This window comes from Manacus candei, unplaced genomic scaffold (genome assembly GCF_025592945.1).
Source record: "Manacus candei isolate 608988 ecotype Guabito, Panama unplaced genomic scaffold, ASM2559294v1 h1tg000114l, whole genome shotgun sequence".
NCBI classification, from domain to species: Eukaryota; Metazoa; Chordata; class Aves; order Passeriformes; family Pipridae; genus Manacus; species Manacus candei.
Genome location: NW_026138162.1, coordinates 1,912,259 through 1,936,169, shown reverse-complemented (window position 1 = coordinate 1,936,169; position 23,911 = coordinate 1,912,259). Strand labels below are relative to the sequence as shown.

The window sequence follows — 23,911 nt, the reverse complement described above, 5'->3', positions numbered from 1 at the left end:
AGATCACAATTAGAGCTGAAAAGGACTACAAGCCTGCAGGCTCATCACAAATGTTGTCACTAGGACAAAAAACAGAGCTATTTGCCACTCCAGAAATGTTTTCAGATCAGTCTTTCTGACATCACTAATGCATAAATGCATCACGAATTTTATTATGGTCAGCAAGACTCCTGAATAAGGGCTATTAAACAAGAGTTCGCAAGAGTTGCTCCATGTTTCATATTCTGATTTGTCCTCCAGTTCAGAGGCTACTCATGCAATACTGCTTTTTAAAGGTAAATGTGTGCTTCATATGGGAATAAGAAAAAATAATTACTGAGGTATCCAGGAAGAAGTATATTAATAGAAAACTTTTTAACACATATAACAGTTTAGTTAATAATCTAATAGTTAATACAGAAATTTCTAACTGAAGAATGTGCTGATGCACCAGATACAATTTGATTGCTTTTACCTACTTTGATTACCTTTACTTACTTTCTTACTTTGAGACACAAATAGAACTGAAGTGATTTCTCAGTTTGGGAACATCCCTGGTCCCGATGGTCAGTAATTTGCTCAACTTATGTACAAACAGGCAAATGAGACACAGTGCAACCCTCTGCCTCATTGCCTTCCTTGTCTAGATGTGGAGAGAAGTTAGACTGTGGTATGCATGTATTTCTGGTTGAAAAATATGTGTTTTGCATCCTAGAAAGTAGGTCTCACAGGGACAAAAAATGTTGTCCCTGTGTGTCAACGTCCAGAGGGATCCCATGGTTAGAACTGGGTTCCGCAATACAGATCTTTGTTGTGAAGATTTTTCACTGAAATATTCTTTTGGAGTACTTTCAAATTTAGTTTCAGACAAGCTTGGAAAATCCATTAATCCTGATATACACGATTTTCACATAGTTTATATTGTACTGATTAATATTAGGTCAAATATTAAAGTGCTAATTCATACCAATTTCTTAAGCCGATGACACAGTAATGTATTATCATTGCAGATATTTCACTTAATGAGAATCATGTAGAGTCTTAGAGTTCCCAAATGACTCTCAGTGAACAATATAATGACCTAACAACTTTCCACTAATTCCTATATATTTATATATTTAGAAAGTCAAAATGCTAAATGCTTACTGATACAGATAGACCTCACTACCATTGTGGGATAATTGCATTATAAAATTCAGAAAACTAATGAAAGCAATTCTATGATTGATGGAAATTGTAAGTTCAAATGTTATTTCGTTGTTAGTGAAAGATCACTGAAATAATTTTTTTTTGTACAAGTGATTTTACATGCACCACAAAACTTCATTTTAGGACTATACAGTGGGCTACTATCCATTTCAGTTAAATATTTAAAGACAAGAGCTAAATAACTGATGGAAAAAGATGTTAATATAATCTAAAATTTGGTAGTATTAAATAGCAAAAAACTGAAGCCTTATCGATTAGTGTGTCTAAGGGAAAGAAGGAGGTGTCATCTTTATATATAATCTGAACAGCTCTCATGTTTACATTGAGGAAAGTATATTTGACTCTTAAAACTGAATATTTTCATTAGAAAGATATTGTTTCAATAACAAAACAGCAAAATATCAGAGCTGATACCTGTCTTGGGAAAACTGAATTCAACAGTTATTGCCTAAAGACTATCTGTGTCAGCCTGGTGAAGATGATTTACTCTGTTTCCCAGTCTCAGGGTAACAAAGGTTTTAAAGGAATCATCTGGGCTGTTGACCTAATGCTTTACAGCTATACAGTAGATATTATATCCCAAAGAGTCCATAAAGAGCTTCACATTCCTCCATTCACTGTGGGTAAGAAATCATTTCCCCTATCTTAGAAAACTTATATCTGCAGAGCAGAAGTTCACAGAATGGGAATATAAACTTCCTTGAAAGGAAGTAGAGGAGATCAAAGGAACTGGTCAGTACACTACAACTCTGGATGGATTTATTAGAGAAAATTCTGATAACCTGCTACCAGGCAGTCAACTGCACCTCAAACTACAGATGAAACTAGCATAAACAAACAAAGATGCCAACAGTTCTTACAGAAATACCTTTAGGAAAAAAATCCTTCTTCACCTATCACCACATTCAAAACTTGAGGTTTTTTGTCTTTTTTTAATCCTTTTGTTGGAAAGTAAAGGTTATCAGCTGTAAACCGGGGTGAGACCTTTGCAAGCAAGCAGAAGCCCTAAGAACCTTAGGGGAAATATTTGTGGAATCTGACAAGTCACTGCAGTTAGAGGATAGGCAAGCTCTTATTGTAACCCTCGGGCTTTCAACACCATTTCTGAGCAGAACATAGGTCCTCAGAAGTAGTTTGGTGACAACATTTTGTGAAATGAAACCCTTAAGATCCCTTTCAGGCATACAAGACAGCATAAAATATTGAATTTTCAAGTTTATAGAAACTTCTGTGTATAGAAAAACAAAGAATCGCTATCCCTTAAAGTTACAGGGGAAATTAATAACTCATGATCAAACTGACATACACTAGGAAGACGAAGTGCTTTTTTTAAAGCAAAACCAAGAGTTTAAGTTTTAAATTTTCACTTTATTTAAAGAGATTTTTAGGTTTTAGTTTATTTTTGAATTTAATTCTGCAATTAAATATGTACATATGCACTAAATTGTGCATATAAATATGCATCTGTATTACATATATGCATATACATTTAGAAAAAAAAATACAGGACTGAATGAAAGCTTAAAAGCCCTCAGTTTTCAGTGCTCTAAAAGTTAATGTTTTATGAGAAATATTCTGTGTTGGATGTTCTGCAAATAAATTTTTAGTGAAAGGATACAAGAATGTGATCTATTACAACTACCATATCAGACGAATTGAGTAAATGATCCATAACACAAAGCCTCAGTACATAATTGTCCAAACTTCTTACAAAGAATGTTGAAACAGACTGTGCTCTTTTCAGTAGTTTTAGAAACTAACATTCCTGTCAGATTCCTCTGTACATTTTGTCTTTCTTATGAAATACTAATGTAATTCAACAAAAAACATCCAAATAAAAAGTTTTAAAAAAGCTCAGTGAGAAATTACCAATACAGCAGAAAAGCCTTACATAATTCAGCTACCACCATCTGTAATTAAGATATTGGAGCATCTCCCTAAATAATCTAGTTTGTAAAAATGATCACGTATGGTTCACAGAAACATTCACGGTATGTTATGACAGGAAAATACAAAGACAAATTCTACTCAGACATATACAGAGGCTATGTTATAATCTGTTTATTTGTGCTGGTATTGTTTCCTTGGGCTATTCTAGGTAGCCTACTGAATCAAGGCACAGAATTACAAACAAAGTCTAGTTATTGTGAAAGATTTTTCTTTTTTTCATCTTGGTACTGCTTTTATTGCAATTTTGCCCTATACATAGGACAAAATTGCCTAACTTCTAGATAGTTGCCTATTTAACTTCTACATGACTTTCCTGATGAAGCTATCCTTGTTCCCTTATCCCCATCCCTAAAGTCTTATAGCTGCTCACCTACATGATGACTGAAAGTTGTTTTGAAAGGAAGAAATCAAAAATGCCTGCCTGTCAACATCCTATAGGCTGGGAGGAATTCAGCTCCACGGAGCTCTATTAGGGAAGAAGTGTTTGTTTCTACCTCTTCACATAGAGGCCTTGTGGCAACAAACATTTCTTCTCAGTAAACCCACCCTATGTCTCCATGGTCTGGCAAGACTCTAGCTTCAGTGATTCTGACATGGAATCTTGAAGGAATATGGATGAGAAAGGGGAAAAAAAGGTTATTTTTAATATTATGTAAACTTCACTAAATCTGAACAGACTATCACAGGAGACAAGGAAAGCACTGCATTCAGAAGAAAAGTCACTTGTAAAATCATAACATTTTGCCATCTGTACAAAGAAAAGTTTGTGAAAATCATCTGTAACAAAAAATGTTATGCATACTAAATATCAGTGTAGGGTTTTTTAAATATACTATATAGTTCTGAAAACAAGCTTTAGCTAGCATTGAATAAGAAGGTGAATATATTCAGTTTAGCAGTGGGCCATAAATGTATGTATATGTAGCTATGTATATATAGCTGCTCACTTTTAGAAATATGATACCTTTTACCCCATACACCAATAATAAATATATATGTTGTAACATTTACTTCTATTTTTTTCCCAGTATTATTCATTTTATATAGCCATAGCTGTAAAAGAATTGTGGAGATTTAATCCTAGAAAACTATAAAAGTGACACAAAGAGATTTCACTAAAACAGTTGCTGAAAATTAAAAGAATACTTGAAATTAGAATTGGAATGTAACCTTGACATGTGCAACAGTTCCAGAATTGAGCACATATGATCAATGACCTCAACTCAACACTCTCTACTCGTGGACAGAAATGAAATATCACATACAACATAAGAATGACCTATACTTGGAGCTAAAAAGAAGTACTGGACAAGTGATGATAAGAAAAAAGACTCAAATTTTAAGCAAACAGAATTCAGATGCCACAAGCAAGGATAAGAATGTTGAAAAGAATGATTGACAAATCTATAAAAGAAACAGGAATGTTACATCACTCTAAAGAGAAAAGAAGAAAAGCAAATAAAAGGACATTTGATTTGATTCTCTGCTTTGAAAAGACAGCTAATAGAAACACAAGCAAGTAAACTAATCCAATTTCTTACTATTATAAACAAAATTGCATTAAAAATACAGTATTACTGCTGAAAGTCAAGCAGTCAAAAATTAGGAAATACCTCAACTGTCTTTTCACTCTCATCACTACTGCCTGTTCACTCCTGGCTTGGCCCCTAGTATATAACTAGAATGATAGTAATATAGACAAAAGTTTTCACTTATCCTGAGGGAACAATGAGTTGCTCTTTAATTCCATAATTGGTGAACAAGAAATCGACATGTTCTGCTGCAGATAGGAAGGCAAAGTATTTCCCACTGACAATCTTCCCTCACTCTGAAGTGGTCTGGAGCTCAGAATATGAGGCAATATGGACTCACACTTGATAAAGAGAATGTATTCTTCTGTAGTCATTTTGTCTCAACAAGAAAAGTCTAAGTTTCATAGGCTGAAAAAATTAGACTAAATTTTCCTTACTATTTTATTTCCCTGGATTTCCCAGAAACACTATCTGTGAGTAAATCATATACTTTTTAAACAACCCACCATTTTCCAGTAATCGTTCAGGAAAAGATAACTATAATAACATTATTCAAAGGTGAAAGTTTTGTCTGGAAAGCATCCTATGTTTCATTCTGGCTCCACTAATGACTATTTTACAAAAAGCAGAATGGTAAATGACATTTAAAAGTTCAAAACTGAGTATACATATTAAGTGCTTTTGCTTGAACAGTTTAGAGTCATTTTCAGGTTGCAGAAGATAAAATAATGGCACATTGTTCAATATTTTTTGTATTCGTTTTGTTCTGGGTTGCTTGATAGAAAAGTAACTTGGTTGTGTTTTTTTTTTCAATCTGGTGTGAAAGAGATGCTAATGTAATCTTCCCACAGGTGTAACTTTAATGGAAACTAAGACAGTTGAATTAAAATGTAATTAACAACATTGCTATTTGTATTCTGTAATTTAATGCTGTTCTTGTTTCCTCTGCTTCATTTAGTGCTTAATATTATACAGAGATTTTTATCCTTGTATTGACTGCAGCTATGTAAACTAATGAGTTAAATTTTATTCTATATTCATCCCAGTCATATATATTAAATGCAAGAAATTAATGCTGTAGTAGTATTTTCCATCATGATTGTCAGAGAATTGAAAAATTTTTATCTGAAAAGACTCTCCATTTTTATCAGATAAATTCTATGAGAAAATGTTTGATTACAGAAGCATCAATGTGCATGTGGAACAAATGCAAGTGGATTTACCCTGACTTTAATGACCAGAAGACAACTCTGACTGTAGCAAAAGATTCAACTACTACAAAACCCAGATCTCAAACTTCCTTGGTAATGGGAATGTAACTTTAAGGAAATTCAAACTCTCATCCGTTCTTGTTGATTCAACTCCCCTCCTAGAGATACAATATTATGGAAATACAGATCTTAGAAGTCTAGCTGGAATCAATGTTTAAATCTTCTTTTTGAAAAATACAACACAGTAAACAGTTCAGTATATTCTTAAAATGTTTTGTTGATGTTTTTTAAGGAATAGGGAGTCAGCATGAAGTACAAGAAATAAGTTGAATGAAGAATAAAACTGGCACAAGAATGTTGTGCATAAAGTAAGCACAGGTAAGTTGTGAATTACAAGAAGAATCCTATAACAACTTTCCCATACCTGTTAAAGGATTGAAATCCAAGCTGTTTAAGACCAAGATGGACCAGTTTAAACCAGTGGTTGTGAGGTTACTCAAGTGCAATGTACTGGGTTCACTGACATGGGAAATTCTTAGCACTTTAACATTTCAGTTCAGTAAGTGAAGGAAATTATAAAGATACAATACTCAGCTAAATTGATTTTTTTATTTTTGTGACTTAAAAATGGAGGATCCTGAGAACTTGAATACTGAAAATAATTTTCATGAAAGCACTTAGAAAGAAAAAGGGTTGAAAAGGAAAATAATACACTTTGAAAGGTTGATGTCAATTAATCTTATGTAGCAAAAAGAGGATACAGTAAGCTTGCACTCACTCACTAAAAAGTTCTATGTAAAGGAGCAAGATTCAGGATGGGAACAGTTCCAGGCATGGAGAAAGGTATACAGCAATTGACAGGACTTTGTTATATGGACCTTACAGTTATTATATGGACTTTACTGTTATTATGTGGTTTCATTGTATCCACACTACAAAGTGCATAGCCTGAGCATGCTCGGGCTCGCCATCAGTTTGCCTTCTCCCTGCTCCCCCACTCCCTTCTCTAATAGGCTGAAGAAGCAGCAGAGAGGAGACAGTTACCATTTGCCCTTTTCCTCCCCTCTTTTGCCTGTTTCCCTACCCTGATTTGTTCCCCTGTTTGTCTGTCTCATGCTCCACCCCATGTTCTGGCCCTTTCCCTGCCTGAGCTGATAAAAAATCACATGCACACTTCAATAAAGCATTCCATCTGCACCCTACCTTGTCTCCTGAACCCGTGCTATGCCGCAGTCCCTCGGTAGAGCACGAGACTCTTAATCTGAGGGTTGTGGCCACGTTGGGCACCATATGCCACGGTCCGAAGGGGGGATGGGGCCATGACACAGCACGGGTTCAGGAGGTGTACAAAAGCTAATGAATTCAGTCCACAGACAGGAGTAAGCCATAAGAAGAGGTACATTTGACTGCTCCAGTAATAGTTTGATGACACTGAAATCAAAAAGGTCATTCACAAAATAGAAGCAATCACATATTACTACAGATGACTATGAAGATATAGGGCAAGTAGGCATACAAGGATAAAGTCAGAATGTTAAGGAGAAAAAAGAGTTACAGTTCTTTGAGAACATTAAAAACATAAAGGTTAGAGATGATAATACAGTACACACTAAGAAGAAGAGAAAAAGAAAGTCTAGTTCTGTTACCTATCAGGGAGGGAGACAGAAACTTTTTTCCCTCTGTGTTTTACAGAAAATGCTATGGCCAGCATTTTCTATAGAACTTAAAGAAAATGCATCCTGGATACTGATTTAATCTGCCTCATAAGAAATCAAATACTGGTTTATGCATCAAAACACAGTCATTATGGAGTTTTGAAATTCAAGTGTGAGATTTTGTAACACATTTCCCTACCTTTTGCTTAAGAGCCCTGTACTACTCTGTGGTTTTAACCTGAAATATCAGGGTCCGAGAATGTATCAGGGTGCAATTGTTTCTTGATTTGATTTGAAAGAAAAAAATATGGAAGGATCTGATTGAACATGGACAGAAAGATTCAATTATTAAGAAAGGACAGATCGGATTTTGTGATAGCCTGAGATTTGAAAGTGTACAGGTAAGGAGACTTGTGTTCAAAAAGTAAGGGTCATGAGCACTGGGTATGAAGATTTAGGTTAAAAAGGGCAGATCTAAGAATTTTCAATCCTCAGTAAATTTGCTACATATACGTTTACATTTCGAAGTGATATACTTCCAAACTTTAGTAGAAGTTAGATAACATGCATGTTTGTAGCAAGGTATCTTTCTGAGTTACACAGTTACATAACATAAAAAACCCAACCAACAAGGAAAAACAAACAAACAAACAAACAACAACAACAACAACAACAAAACACAAAAAAAGGACAAAAAAGTAGTAACAAAACCACACAGTAAGCTTAGCATGTTAATGTGCCCTAAAACGTTCTAAGTCCTCTGAAAGAAACAGCTCTATTCTGTCAAGTTTTTAGATCTCACATGCTGTAGAGGAGTTTAGTTTCCAGCATGCTTGGGTTTGATTTGCTCTAGACTTTTGCAGTATGTAATTGTACTTCTATGAAGCTTCTAGGTCAAATCAGCTATGCCTAGTGAGTTTAGACACTTACATGATTAAGTTGTCAATAAACTAAAAGAAATCAATGCTTTGTAGATAGGGAACTATTATCTACCTGCGTTCTGTTTTGGCAGTTTAAATCCTTTCCTTGGTTTTGAATATTAATCCTTATCTGTGCAATCCTTATCTGTCTGACAGGGTTATTTTGCTCTGAATTAATGTAAAAAACTAAATCGTTGTGCTACAAATGTACTCTGTTGCATATTGTAAGACCACTGAGATTTTTTTTTAATCTTTTGCTAAAGAAAAATCATCATAGAAAATTCTAAATTATTCTATGCATGGGAAAAAATCTTGTGAGTTCATCTAATTAATTGCAACATGGTAAAGAAGATGAGAATGCATTACAGAAAGCTGAAATGTTTTCAACCTCTCTTTTGAAACGTTAGCAGCGACATCTCAATGTGAGAAAAACAATCCAGGGGGAGACAAACCCTGAAGAGCTAAAAAGACAAGAAATCAATAAGGCCCGTAATTATTGGCACATAGATTTAATGAAGTGTAAAAGTTCAGTGTTACAACAAATTAAAACTCCATTAATGTACATGGATAATGAAGAACAAAAAATTATTAAGAAAAAATGCATCCTTTTCTTTTCTCATACACTTAATTCAGAATTATTTTTAATATGACAAATAGCTGAAGGAGACTTAAAACAGCAATTTAATGGGAATTTGACTTATTATGAAGCAAACCTAAGCACTTTTTAATACTTCCCAAATGGATATAGAATTTTAAACTAGTGACAAGCTTCACTGAATGGACTTGAAAGTAATATCAAATGTACTACAGGCAGGTTAATTGGGTTCATTTCATGAAAGCATATTCTATTTTTATCATTTTTTGATTAAAAAAAAGGCTGAAGCTACTGCCATTGGGTTTGATTCTGAGATGTAGAAGAATCTGACTGATAGCAGTGGGAACTGGGAAGCTGATATTTTACACGTGCATCACAGGGAATTCTTAAAAGCATTTGTTGTCCATGCAGGACGAATCAGACAGCTTTGACAAATATTTGCAGTAGTATGAGTGTCCTTCTTGTCTTACTCTAAGATTACTGCTGGATAAGTCTTCCATTTATTAGAGGTCTTTCCTGTTTTCATACAAACCAAACTTCCAACAGAGATAATATTATTTCCTGTGACATTGTTACACATGTATTTGCCTTGTATTTTAGTAAAATGTTACTAATAATTTAGTTTGATGGATATTAACACATTATAGAACAAAAGCTAATACTTTGGAGTAAATATTAGTCACACCTTGTTCTATACATGCATCTTCTCTATATGTGCAATCTTCTACATGCATAATGATATCTAAATATTGTAGAATTTTATTAGATAAAGCATACCTGGTACATCACAGAAATAGATTATCTAAACACTATGTAAGAAACAGAACAGAACAATCAAAAGACAAACACATTTAGCTATCAATTTAAGTAAATTACGGTACTAGAGAAGCATTTGAATTCGTGTCCAGGCATAAAATATAAGCCCTTAGAACAAAGTATGCAGAAAAAACCCTTGAGAACAAGATTACAGTATTTAAGTAATAGCCTATAAAGAGCCTGCATAGTTTTCACATAGGAATCTCACCTCTAAATAGTTAATCCATGTCCTCAATTCTGATTCAGGACAATTTTCTTGATTGTCATTCCCCCGTGCTGAGAAATACCCTCCTGGCGATGCCTGCTGTCCATATCTTTCTCAGTAACTGCTTGCTAACCCCTTGGCAGAAGAACCCTATTTGCCCACTGGAAGCTTGATTTTCTGTCAGGCTTTGAAAAAAAAGCAGAAGAAAACATAACTTGGGCAGCTATTTCCACTTGTGCGTGGGAAAAAGGTAGAGAGAGTCAAAAATAATGATGAGCTGAATTGGACCTCAGGCCAGGCTGGAAAATGTGTTTGATGATCTTCCAACCATATTGAGAAGATGACAGCTCAACACTGTAATTATAAAGATCAATATTCTTAGAATCTCTTGTTATTTATATGCCATATTTTTTGACATTATAAATACCTAAAGGAAGTTAAATGCAAACCCAGAAATCTCGGCTATCAACAATCAAATACTGAGAGAAACCATTCTGCTTGAACCACCTCTTAAATTTCTGCTGTAGGGTTTGAAACTACTTGATTCTGACAGAAACCTGAGGTAAAACAGAGATGGGAGAGAAGCTATGCCTCAGGAATAAATCACTGCTGATCACAACAAAAATCTATTCCTGTGGAAAACCTACCTTTTTTTTCCAAAGTGTGTGCTTTATTGATGGAAATTGCCTAACCAAAGGCATATAAACCCTGAAGTTGCACTGTGTAATTCCTATCAAGTCAGATTTACAATAAGAATAGAGTATTTTAATGATATTTTTAGGTGGTAAATTCACATCAAACATCAGTCTACTACATTCCTGAAGCATTTTCCTCCAGAGCCAACAGTGGATATCTCTATATATCTTATGGTAGACCCTACAATATAACTTACATTGATTTCATAGTTTAGAAATAACAAAAGAAAATTTGGGTTTTTTTGTTATATTTCATCATTCCTATGATACAGTCTGTGGTAAACCATAGCTCAAGGAAAAAGTTAAATCTTAAATGGTTGATGCAGACTTGGACAATAATTACCTTTTATTTAGAAACAAAATTAAACAGACTTTAGCTATTTGGAAAACTGTTTCCCCAAAGCCAGTGCATGACAGATAACAGGAAAGCAAAAATAAAGATTTCATTTTCTGTATATGAAAAAATTTATTTCCAAAATTTTGCTGGAGAAAGGGATCACTTGGCATATGTTAAATAATCTGACTTTACCTACTTAAATAATAAACTTCAGATAATTTTACTGAATGGTATTTGATTAAAAAAATCAGAATTCAGAACAATAAACAATATTAATATTTAAAATTATAAAATTAAAGCTATGTTTGATCAATAACAAAGTGAATGAATCTAAATGATGAATCTAAAAAAAATTATCTGACCTAAAAGATGAGATGTCTGACTGTGGACCTAGTCTTTGCCCTCCAGCAGCTCCCAGTCAGGGGAAGTTCTGAAAACTCCAGAAGAGGTTATTTTCTGCAGGAAAGATAAAAATATTTCAAGTCACCACTTGATTTTTCAAGTATTTTTGAGCCTAATATTCCTAATTTTAATTTTTTTCTCAATAAACATGAAAACTAAATATTCCTATGATTTTCAAAAAAAGGTGTGCTTCCTATTTCTCTCATCCTCATAGGTATTATAATTACAAAATATACCAGGGAATATGTCCTAGTTATTTATCCACTGTTAATAAAATACAATTTTATTAAAGAACACAAAAGCATGGAGCAAATCATTGTGGAAATCAAGAGAGTTTTAGAAGAACTGAAAACAGGTGTATTGATCTTCTTGGTCAGAAGTTTTCGCATGTTTTCTTTCTCCTTTGTTTTGTCTTCATTGTGTTTGAGATATTTGTTTCCGTCTGGATGCACGAAGAAACACATTCATTTCACAGCACCTACAGATGCATTTTTAATAGGTTTAAAAATAGCCACTGGCACTTATTAGCCTTCGATTACCTTGGTTGCCTCCTATGTAAAACATTTGTTACTGTTTATCTTTTTGATACACTAATCATAAAAAAAACCTTAAGAGGACTCATTATTTTTTGTTCCAAATCTGCCAGTATGCTTCATCACTACATCTGTCTCGGTCCCATCATTTTTATACCTGTTCAACTTTTACTACATATTGTCCACGGTGCAGGTGCCCTGGCACTGGCAGTGGGAGTTGCAGGGGCCTCTGTGAGGTGGGACCTATGGTGGTGGCACCTCAGGGAAATGCATTTAAGATGGGGGAAAATGCCAGTGAGCAGAGTGAGGAAAAAAAAAAACCTGGAAAACAGGAGAGGGAACAAGAGGGAACTTGTTATATGGTCAGAGAAGAAGGAGTTACTCTAGGTACTGAAGGAGAGGAAAAATATGAGCAGGAAGGAGAAGTAGACGGGAGTTGTTATTGAGTGCTCCCCATCCCCCTGAGCCCCTTGGGGTAGGAGGTGTTGAAGCTGGAAGCGGAGGAGTGAAGTTGAGTGCTGAGCCTATGAAAGAGGAAGGAAAGCAACATCTTAATATTTTTGTTCTAATTTCTCACTGCCCTTGATTCTACTACTGTTTTAATTGGCCATAAATTCAATTAATTTTCCTCAAGTTGAGTCTGTTCTCAAGAAGGTACTTGATAAGCAATCTTCCTGTCTTCATCTGGATCCATCATCTTTCTCATTGTGTTTTGTGGCCCTGTGTCACAGGGCGAGAGTGGGTGACTGGCTGGATGGGCATTTATTTGACTATTAGACAGGGTTAACTCACAACACATGTTTACCTCTTTCTTAAAATTATTCTTATGCCATCCCTTGCCTACACTTCTCAGTCTGTTTGTAAGGTTTATTCTCCTCTGTATCTTGTATTCTCTTTATTCATACAGATAATATCCATATTTTTGTGGTTTGTGTTCAGCTCTACGGGAATCTGTTACTGTACTTTTTATTTTAACTTACTAAAATAATTTTTCTTGTTCCTTCCTTATGACTGTCAGTCATCTTGTGATTGATCTGATACAAAGCTAACTGCAAATGATACAGAAAGAGGTTCATTTGGATAAGATCATAGCAGAAAAATATCAGCATAGTAATCATCTCCAAAAGCAGTATGCCAGTAATAAATGGAATTACTAAGGGAATTATTCTGTTAAACTGGAATGAACTATCAAATTTAAACCGTGATAAAATGAAGATTTTAATTACATTACATTTCTATACACAAAGTTGCTATAGCCCCTGGAACTACTTCGCGATCTACGGGAAGTCTATTTCACTCTCAAATCCTGAATTGTCTGATCTGCGTTTTTCAGAGTACCCTGTCTGGGAAACTTCTTGTAGACTCTTCTATTTATCAGAGAGAAAGCAAGCTACCTGGATGGCATCTACCTGGATAACAGATCCTAAAGCTGTCCTACATTACACAAACATTTTTCTGTAGAGCTGACTCTTGGAATAGGCAATTTGATTAAGTCTCCATCAAGATTAGAAAGCACGTTTAACAACTGTGACAAATGATTTTAGGTAGAAACAACAGTGAACCATTGTAGGGTATGTTTGGAGACAGTTTTTAAATATCTAGTTTTTTTCACATTGATGTTCACGAGTCCATAGCTATAAGTAGTAATTTTCTATTGTTTGTTTTGCAATAATTATTTGCTAATGTTTTTGAAGCAAACTGTTCTGTGATTCTTACTGGGAGAGAGATATGAAATCCAGTTCAATTGTATGCTTTGCTAGCACACAGCAACTTGAATAAGTCAGAGAGTGGAGATTTTAACTGAGTATACACTCAGACATTGAGGTCAAGGGAAGTTTTATTTGAAAATGGCAAATGGGATTAGTTTCTAAAAGACTCTTTAATAAAGGTTATCAAATGAAGAAATTTAATAGGTGATCCATAAAAATTTGCATTGTAAAGCATACAATTCTGAATAGGATTTTCTCTTCTTCCTGACTTTAGCCTGTGGTTTACTACCTGTCAAGTCGTGACTGCTTCTAAAATGCCATGTATGTTAACTTGCCTTTCCCCAGACACAAAATATGCTAATATTGACCTATTGCTAGTTGGTTTTAATATTTTCTTCCAATCACTCAGTTTTAACTTTTCTCCATAATTCCTGTAAAATTGCACACTCTTACATTGCAACCTTAAAACTGCAGTGTGTAAGCAAATACAGTTCCACATGTGCATTAAGAAAAATTTCTCATTGTTTCTTTTTCTTGATAACACCTTATTCTTCTCTTCTTTTTTCTTTCTTCATACAAAAATGAAATCAGAGGAAAAAGAGGTTTCTTTCCCTGTCAGATTATAGCTACTGTCAATGACATAAATAGAAGTTCATTATACAACCAGCGGCAACATTTCATGACATTCCTGGAAGTGGGTTACAACTACCTGTCCAATGCCTTTTGGATACAATTCATGATTAAACAGACTTGCCTTATTTTTTGTTAGGAAACCCTCAGGGCATAGATAGAAACATAAAAAAGCAACCTGAAACTTTTCAGAGATCAAGAAAAGAAATAAACTAAGCAAGTCAATGTGCTGATTTCAGACACATCTTTTATTAATATTATTTTCCTAAGGTTATTCAAGTGACTGTGTAACAGGGCTCTTTTTGCCATTGCAAATATTATACTTCAGTGAATGTTACTTTTATTTTCATGGTCTGCCTTAAATTTCAATAATCATGGAAGAGTCTGATTAATACTTATTTTGAAGCACATCTGTAAGCCACATTCTTTCTTTTATAATATTTCCCAGACTGTTAATGCTGGACTGCCACAGGAAAAAAAAATCCATCCACTGAGATAAACAGGCAGAGTTGTAGCAGGTTATGACTATTCATGTTTTGTTTTTTTACCATTGCATTGTATAGCAGACCTAGGGTAACTTTAGGAACAAATAAGCCAATATACTTATGCACATACAGACTTAGTATTAAAAAAAGTCAGGTGGGACTAAAAACCAAATCAAGCATATAAATTCAAGTCAGATTTGAGTATGACAATTGAACTGGAAACCATAAGCAAGTTACTAAATGATTTTCATTCATTGTAAATTTAATGTAAAAATAGCTGCTATTACTTTTATTCCAACCATTTGATAACACTGATTTTATCTTTGCGCAAAAAAGATAGTATATAGATATTATTTTAAATTTTATTTTTTAAATGATAAACTTCAGGAAAGAAAAAGTGAAAACCTGACATTCTTTATGTTGTTTCAAAGCAATATTTTACCAAAGATTTCACAAGTTATCTTTCGGGCAATGGAGAAACTTGGTGTGAGAGTGGAAAAAGGTCCTGGTTTTTGATATCTTTGAATCCTCTTAATTTGAACATTTTTAGACATAATTTTAAAAAACATTCATTAAATTTTACTTACAATATATTCATATAAACATACATGTAGAAAACAATTTCTCAATAAATTATTTTGGTTAATCGGAGTAGTGTACAACTGCATAATTATTTTATATGACTCAAAATACTATTAGATTATTACAGCTTGTATAAAAAGATTAAAAAAGCTTACTGTTTTTAATCTATTTATCGATGTTACTTTATCAATTAATGTCAGAGTTAGTCTACTTCAAGTAGTAACTGTTCCAAGGAGTAGAAAAACAATCACCTGCTTGATTTTTTTGGGGAAAAGTTGTCAGAAAGGGTCCATTTCCCCTTCTGTGCAGATACTGCACTGCTAGAATTATGGGAATTATTCGTCTTCATACCAAGAAGAATAGGCATATTACCCTTCTTTTATGAAAGCACATATAAAAGATTTGGCTCTTAACTGTTTTTTTTTAAAAAAGATGACTCCTTTTGAACCTTCCCATACTCACACAAATAACATACAAGCATACTAAAAAAAAAAAATCAATAAAAAGCACAGAAAACTGTAAAAAATACCTATGGAAAACTTACATAATTATCACTTAATGGCAATGCTAGTTACCTGGGGTTAATCATATATTTTGCCATTAATTTTGTGTGGGTTTTTTTTAATATATTCATTGCTATAAAAATTTCAAACACAAAAAAGCTGTAACTTATATTGAGATTCTTAGTCATGCATCAAAATCCACATTATTCAATGGACGAAAGACCATTTATTATAAATAAAAATACATTTTTTGGGCATTGTAATTTTCTTTTTAACTTTCACAGGTAGTTGTATTTCCCCTTACTTTATGGCAGCGAACAAGGCTTCACCTGTAGTGAAATAAAAAGGATTTTCTGGAAATTCTGCAGGTAGATATTTTGATAATGAAAAAATGTCTTGTTTTAAAGTATTTGCCATTTGAATAGTAACCAGCTCCAATTTCAGATAATTTTTTTTGTATATTAATTATTACTGAATAGCTGCTTGCAATCATGCAATTTATTGCATTTTTTTTATAAAATTATACTAAAATCTAGTCCTGCTGAATTCTAATACACTGTTTAGCACCAGGCTTTGTTCTTTTTATTCAAAATCTGGCTACTAAATCATTCCTAAAAACCTTTGACCTGAAGAAGGTAATAGAATTAATGAGTAGTTATTAGATTTAATCAAGGTAGAGATAAAATTCATTTAAATGGCGATATTACATGTTCTCATGACCATTTTGTAGTCCCTGCCTATGTGTTTCTCTTTGCCAGAAGTCTTCAGGATATCAGTATCTTTTCACTATTCCACTAACGATAGAATTCCAGTATAAGAAAACAAGAGTACTTTTGGATGTTATCTACCATAAAGGAAAGTGAATTTTTACTCCACTTAAAATAGAATATAAGATAACTGTCTCATGACACATCATTTCCTGTGGCAGCCAGGTTTCCAATTACAAATATAGATAGATGTTGTAAATGTTATGTTATCTAACAGAAAAAAAAATGGCTAATCATAGGCAAAAATTATATTTGGAGAGCTAAAATATTTATTATGTTATTGATCAAAGTTTTTCATATCTTGAAGTTATCCTGATATAAAAAATGTACTGGGTTTAGCTTCTAGTCCACCTGCTTAAATTAAGTGCAGGAAAATGTCCTTAGGGAGGTCTTCAATGCTAGAATGCAGAAGGATCTCTCTGGGGCTGTAAAAATGATACTGAACATTTTTCACGACATGTTGCTTCTAGTTGTTTCTGGACAAATGCCAGAGGTGAAGAAAGGCAAGATCTAAGTAGCCCTTCAGCTGGTGTAAATTAGAAACCATCTCAGCACTGGATCAAGCTAAAGAGTTGGAAAGGTCATAAAAGTTAGAAGACACTTTTACTGCTATCTCTGACTTTGTATTTGAGCGGTATCAAGAGTGTGTTTAGCACTAAGCAAAAATTGGGGCATGTCTTCAGAGTTTATTTAATATTTTTATTCATTAAAAGGCAAAGTGCATTTGTATCCTGGCCTTAGTATTTTGGGTTAGAAATGATTAACGCTATGAATTACTGAGCTTTACTGTGAGAGTTAAACTGCAGTCTAATTCTTTGGTCTCTTCTGACCCCAAACCCTGGACCAAAACTGTAAGATTTTGCTGTGTTATCCTATCCAACTTCTACATGAAGCAATGAAATTCTAAACCACAATGTTTATATATGTTTTTATATATATATAAAAGTATGATATTATTAAAATAAGATTTGTGCTGATGGTCTACCATGTAATCCCTTTGCCCACTCAGAAATTCTGCTCAATATTTCATGTACAATAATAAAACATCCTATAGCTCTCTGCTATAGTTTCCGAAGTCCTTTAGGAATAATGTCAGAGGGCACTACTCTTTGATTGATGCCACTAGAAAAATATTGCTCCTTTTTGACAGCATTTAATGATTCAGGTCACTAGTCTGAACCATACTCAGTGGCTTTATAAAGTACACAAAACCTTTCTTCGTGGAGAGTACAAAAATGTGAGCTTTTTCTTTTGAAGGAAAATGCAAATCCATCTCAGGCACTTATTTTTCATAGCTGCACAAGTGTATTTGAAAACAAAGTAATGTAAAATAATCAGTTCAAAACTGCTTTTTTTATTTGTACTCCTAAGTGTTCTATAAAGGAAACAAACAAATAATGCGCTCAGGAACATATGAAGAAGACACCACAAAAAAAGTAAAAGGAGTCACTTCAGATATTTTATGAATTAATTTTTTCTGAGACTCTACAGCTGAACAAGTAGAGCTATAATATTAAGAGTAAATGCCATTATAATTATGAGTGGCACATTATCAAGTTACTACTTATAACTATTAGGAAGTCAACAAAACCTAATTACAAAATTAGCCTTTTTTTCTCTCTTAAATAGTAAAACATGAACATGTTGTTTTCTAAAAACATTATTTTCATCATTAAATTACTCCCTTTTGATTTCTTATGTTTTGAAGACTTAGTTAGTTTTAAATAATTTTGAGGCAGGCCTTTCCAAGAAATACCTGATTTTAGAGTTACGAAACATTAAAGAACTGTGTTTTTGTAAGCAAATGCTGTTAAAAGAGTTGGGTAAAAGATAATTTAAATTATTTTTTCCTCTCCTGAGTTTTAAGGATAATTAATTCTGTCACATGACAGATTACATTTTCAGCATCACAGAATGCAGACCTCAGAAAACACTGAATATTTGTGTCATAGCTCAGTCAGCTCCCATATGATGTAAATCAATATACCGATAGTGAAGGCACTAAAGTCACATGTATCTACAACTGCTAAAGATCCAGACTTTTATATTTACCAGGCTGATTTTCTCATTTTCAGATGTCTCTCCAAGCACTGCTGCTTTCACTTCATGTAAAAGAATTCCATACAAATTTACATATTAAAAATAAAAAGTGTACTCCAAAAAGCTCATGGGAGTGAGCTCCAAAGCTCCATAAAGCTCACTGAGAGTGAGATTCTGTTTGCAGACAAAGGTCTGTATATATTCACGTGTGAACTAGAGATCAGCTCATTTGCACACTAGATATCTCTTGTCAACTGAAATTCTCTCAAGGATTTTTCCATCTGCCACGCCATTGGGTTTCTGCTCTTCTATAGGTTCTGCATTGTATTTGAATCCATGAGGATATTGCAGATAACTTGGAGCACCTAAAATGACACAAAGTGCCTTCATAAAGGGAAGTGACCTATGTGATATTCGACATAGTCAGTGGAGGTTAAAGAGCAGTTCAGCCACTAACAGTTTGGTAAAATAGAAATTTAAGGTGAAATTCTAGATTACAAGAATTTAGTGCCATTTTTGACCCTTTGGGACTTCTGACTCCTGCTTATGTTGCTAAAAGATATAACGTAAAACCTACAGAGACACTCATCCTTTTCAAATGAAGAGTTATTTCAAGCCTAAGAGCATATCCAGTAGTGTTTACAATGACAAAGGATGCCTCTGGGGAACTTAATCCTCTGTTTGGGTGGCTGATGTCAGAGACTGAAACAGTTAATAATTTACGCACTCTTTGATCGTCAGGGGACTTTTGCAGGCTGGGAAGAGGAGGCTGTTGGCTCATCAAAGCCCATCCCCCTGCTAATCCTGAAAGGCAGAAAAAATCCTTTTACACCATGCTCCTCACAGGAACTCTGCACAGGCCCAGAAGAGGTTGGAGACTCGTGGCATGGCCCATGACACTATCCGTGGATATAATAACTCATAACTTCTTTGAGTGTGTGGGCTTCTCTCCCCCAACCTCCAATGGATTAAGGTCACCACTTCAACTGACAGACATGGAAGTTGCAACTTTCATCACTGGACCCCGTGGGCAGTGATTATATACATTTTTCCACTCTCATCTTTTCTTTCCCTTACTCTCCCTTACCGTTATCCTGTCTTTTCCTTTCTCTCCCTTATGTATTTTCCCTAAAGGTTATCTTTATACCATATTGCTATAGATCATAGATACAGATGATAACATCCAAAATGGCAACATACCTGTTTACCTTAGAAACAAAATTGTTCTAAAATAAACCCTACATATATATGTTTTCAAACACCGATTATTCAGTGTCATTTCACTCCAATCCACCCCAAGGGATTTATTAATAAGAACCTGGGTTACCCTCCCCTTTCTGGGGTAGGCTGTAACAGCTAATCAGCTCAACAGATTTTGAGACACTATTTCAAATATTGACAATACTGAATGGATAACTAGATCCATTGGTGTCCTAATCTGTGTGCTAAATCCTACCCTGAGTGATGATAGTAATTTAGCCATTGTTTTCCCTAACATGTTTCAAGTGCTATAAATTATTTTAATTCTGAATATAGGCAAATTCCATAGCCATTCACAGTTCTTTGGTTATGGCACATTTTTTATGACATATATGATCTGTAAACATGTATGGAACCTCAGCTAACCTGTGCTGGTAGTACTTTGCTAATTCTTTTTGCCAGGTTTGAATTCTAAGCTGAAGAACAGAGATACCTGAGTAGTCAGTTTATGTGGTCTTTTTCATTTGATACCAACAACATATTTTGAGTACCCAGAAAAGTAGCTATTTCCGTGGCTCAAACCAGAAACCCATAACATAGATATAATAAGAGATTTAAGGCATAAAGAATTCTTAGACCTGTTTTAGAAAGTGAACCACTGTGGTGAGATAAGGTACCATCCCTCTGCACTGCAGAATCACTCCATTTAGTGTTTCTCCTAAAGGTGTCATGTTTATGTTTCTATGGCTGAGCTATGGGTTGGTAGCTGATAACTGCTAGAAAACACAAAGTCAAATATTATTGTTAGAGGTAATATGTTTCATTTAAATACGCAAACTGTGGTTTGGTTCTGTAGAAGACCAAACAAAACTGCATTCAAAATAACCCATCTCTTTCCAAATGTAATTAATACATTCATTGATGGCTAAAACCCATGAATATGATGGACTCACTGTGTATTCTTTCATCTTCACAGTTATGAACTTTACAAGTATTGAAGAAATATTGCATGAGGGAACTCAAAAGTCAGATAACATGAAATGAGAAGTTTTGGATGGAATTTTTCTGACAAAGTCAAATTTCACTTAAAAATAGTATTTCATTAAGCTCAATTATATTTTGTCCAGACCTTCTACTGAATTTAAGTTAGTATTTTGAGATTTCGTGTAGGATCCTGACAAAACTCTCTTACAGCAAAGAATACTGGAGGATGTCTGTTGATAACACAGGGATTTTTTTGCATCCAGAGTGGAAATTAGCACCTTTGACACACCACAGCTGGTCTATTGGAACAACATGATCACAGTCAAATGCCTAAAAGCAACAAGCCAGCTTCTAAGGAGTGATGAAAATAGCCAACAGCGTCTAAGAACATTTGAATATGCCGGAAATTTGCAAAAAAACCTGCTATAAGTAGCTTTAACCGACTCTGGACCTCCCTATCCCAAAACATTTCTTATATATCAAAATTCATATTTTTCAGCTTGTCTAAAAACAGAAAAGAATAATCTGAAATTTCACCATAAATACATGTTTTGTTTTAAAAAAAGAACAAACAAAACAACAAATTTCCTTTTCATGTTGTTACAAGTATCCCCCTTTCCTTCAACCAACAATGTACCTGAAGACAATTTGCATACAGCGCATAGATATTAAACTCCAATTCACAAAAGCAAAATAAATTTTGTAATGGAAATCTTATATGCATTAATAATTGTTGACACAAATTACAGCATTTAAATATGTAACCAGATGACAAAACCTGAAAATTAACTATCTCAACAGTTGCAAAAAATGCAATCATTTGTTTTGCAATTATGTGTCTACCTTGTTGATTCCGGAAATGACTGCAGGTGCAAAATCGAAGCCTGGGTTATGTATCCTTTTAAACCTTGGTCCTTAATGTAATTTGCATTTTAATATGCATTTGCAGCATATATTGTAATTGTTTCTCTAGAGCTTATATCTATGATTTGAATACATAATATCCATAACACAAATTGCATATTACAGCTTCAGAATACCAATTGTATTTTAAAATGTCTATTAATTGGAAAGTAGTAATTTGCGTGCAACATGTAGAAGCTACTGAAGTGTTTCAGCATTATTTTTACATTACGAAGTTTAGTAGTTCATATCACGTAACATGCCTACTGAAGTTACCTTAAAAGAACATTACAGAACACCAGAAAAATGCATCCTAAAATTTAAAGTTCCTTCTTTGCTTTAAATTTTTTGTCCACGAATACAACTTATGTTTCAGAAACAGTTTTTCTTTTAATATTTTATATATTTCATCTCTTTGATATTTTTTAATCCAGTGATAAATACCTTGATAACAACACAGCACTCTGTGAGGCATAGAAACCATCAAAAACATTCCAGCTCTCTTTTCCTCACCACTCTTCACATACATCCATCTTACTACTTCTGTTTACTGTTGCTTTCACTGAGAACCTGGTGAGAGCTTCAGAAGCTCCATTTACAATATTGCATGGTGGTATGGCAATCAAAACCTGAAGAGAAGAAACCATTGCATTCTTTCTCACTCAAGTTTTCCATATCCTAGAAGTAAAGGTCACTTTACTTTTCATCAGCTAGAAGTAAAACTGGCCAAGTGACGAATTTGCTCTTCATCCTTTCCCTCCTCCACCCATCATTTTTTTAATTGAAATGAGAAGCAAAGTAAAATTATTCTGTCTCTTTTTAATTCTTCCTCATGCAAGTTGCACTTTCTAGAAACATACACAACAGCACACTCAGACCCGCAGCAGTGTTTGGATGTTTGCAAACTCTTCTCTTTTTTTTAAGGGAGTGTGAGTCTATTATGTCAACTATGTGTTTTAATAGATGATACTGATATTATTCCTAAATACGACCTATCACTTTAAATGAGAGTGATAATAAGTACTGGATTGAAGTTAATAAAAAGTATATATTCTTGATTGTTCATGTGCAATATGGACATGGGCTTAGAAATTACAAACTCCTTCACCTTATAAAATTCCTAAAATTATAACATGTATTGAGGGGACTTACCATGCTCTCCTTTAAAAAAACTATTTATTTTTTTTCCCTGTATTATTTTGTTAGTTTTCCTTTGGAATTTTGCCGTTACTTATAGGACTAATTTTCTGAGTCAATTGATTATGCTGAACACAGAAAGATTAATATTTTCACTATTGTAATATTTTCAGTGCTGCCACTAGGTACACTGGACAAAGAAACATGCTCAATTAAAGAGAACAGCTACTCAGAGTACAGTTCCCAAGTGGCATTTTAGTGAAAGTAAGAAGCAGTTCAATGTTTTGTTCAACTGATTCCCTTGAAACTCTTCTCCGTTGCAATTGGATTCGGTCAGTTCAAATTTGATAAATACTAAAATGACAATTATTTTGAAAGTATTTTCATATAACAGACATATATATGTAAGTTTGCAGGTATTTATTTTATAGTTTATCATGGGGAAAAAAAACTCCAACCAACATTGTAGATACCTCAGTTTTCACCTGTGAATGATTGTAATCAAATATTTTTAAGCAGCTTTCTTCCACAGGAATGTGTGAATACTACAACCTAATGACTCTAACTGGTTCTGGAAATTGCTTGTTTGCATTTTTCAGCCAGCCCTGTCCATTATACAGCTTATTATGAAGTGCCACAGTCTGCAACACATGCCATTTTTATCAGAGGAAGAAATGGCACCACGGTTTACTTCTCAGTATCAGTTTCTATACTGCTTTGATACATAGAAAATCACTGTTTCTTTTGCAGATACATTTCTTTCAAAAATAGGTTCCTTTCCTCCTTAGCGTTTTCATCAAGTTTTCTTCCATAATCCATAACATTCTTATAAACTGCACCTTTACCCAGAATTATTTAAATCATGTGATGTTATAGTACTGTCAATTCCACAGCAGTTGACTGATTACCAAAGCCAAAATGGCCCCAAAGTT

At 34.0% G+C, this 23,911-nt stretch overlaps 1 protein-coding gene across 4 annotated transcripts in view; it reads right to left on the bottom strand.

Annotated features, from left to right (window-relative positions):
* The window catches only part of MGAT4C (MGAT4 family member C), a 340,168-nt gene that overhangs the window by 46,641 nt on the left and 269,616 nt on the right, over positions 1–23,911 (bottom strand). Inside the window, exon 1 of one of the 4 annotated variants that reach the window (XM_051770061.1) lies at positions 10,076–10,161. The exons of the other annotated variants lie outside the window; for them this stretch is intronic. The gene's annotated coding sequence lies outside the window, so the exon portion shown is untranslated. Of the gene's footprint in view, positions 1–10,075; positions 10,162–23,911 lie in introns of those variants that run through there. 4 annotated transcript variants of the gene reach the window in all.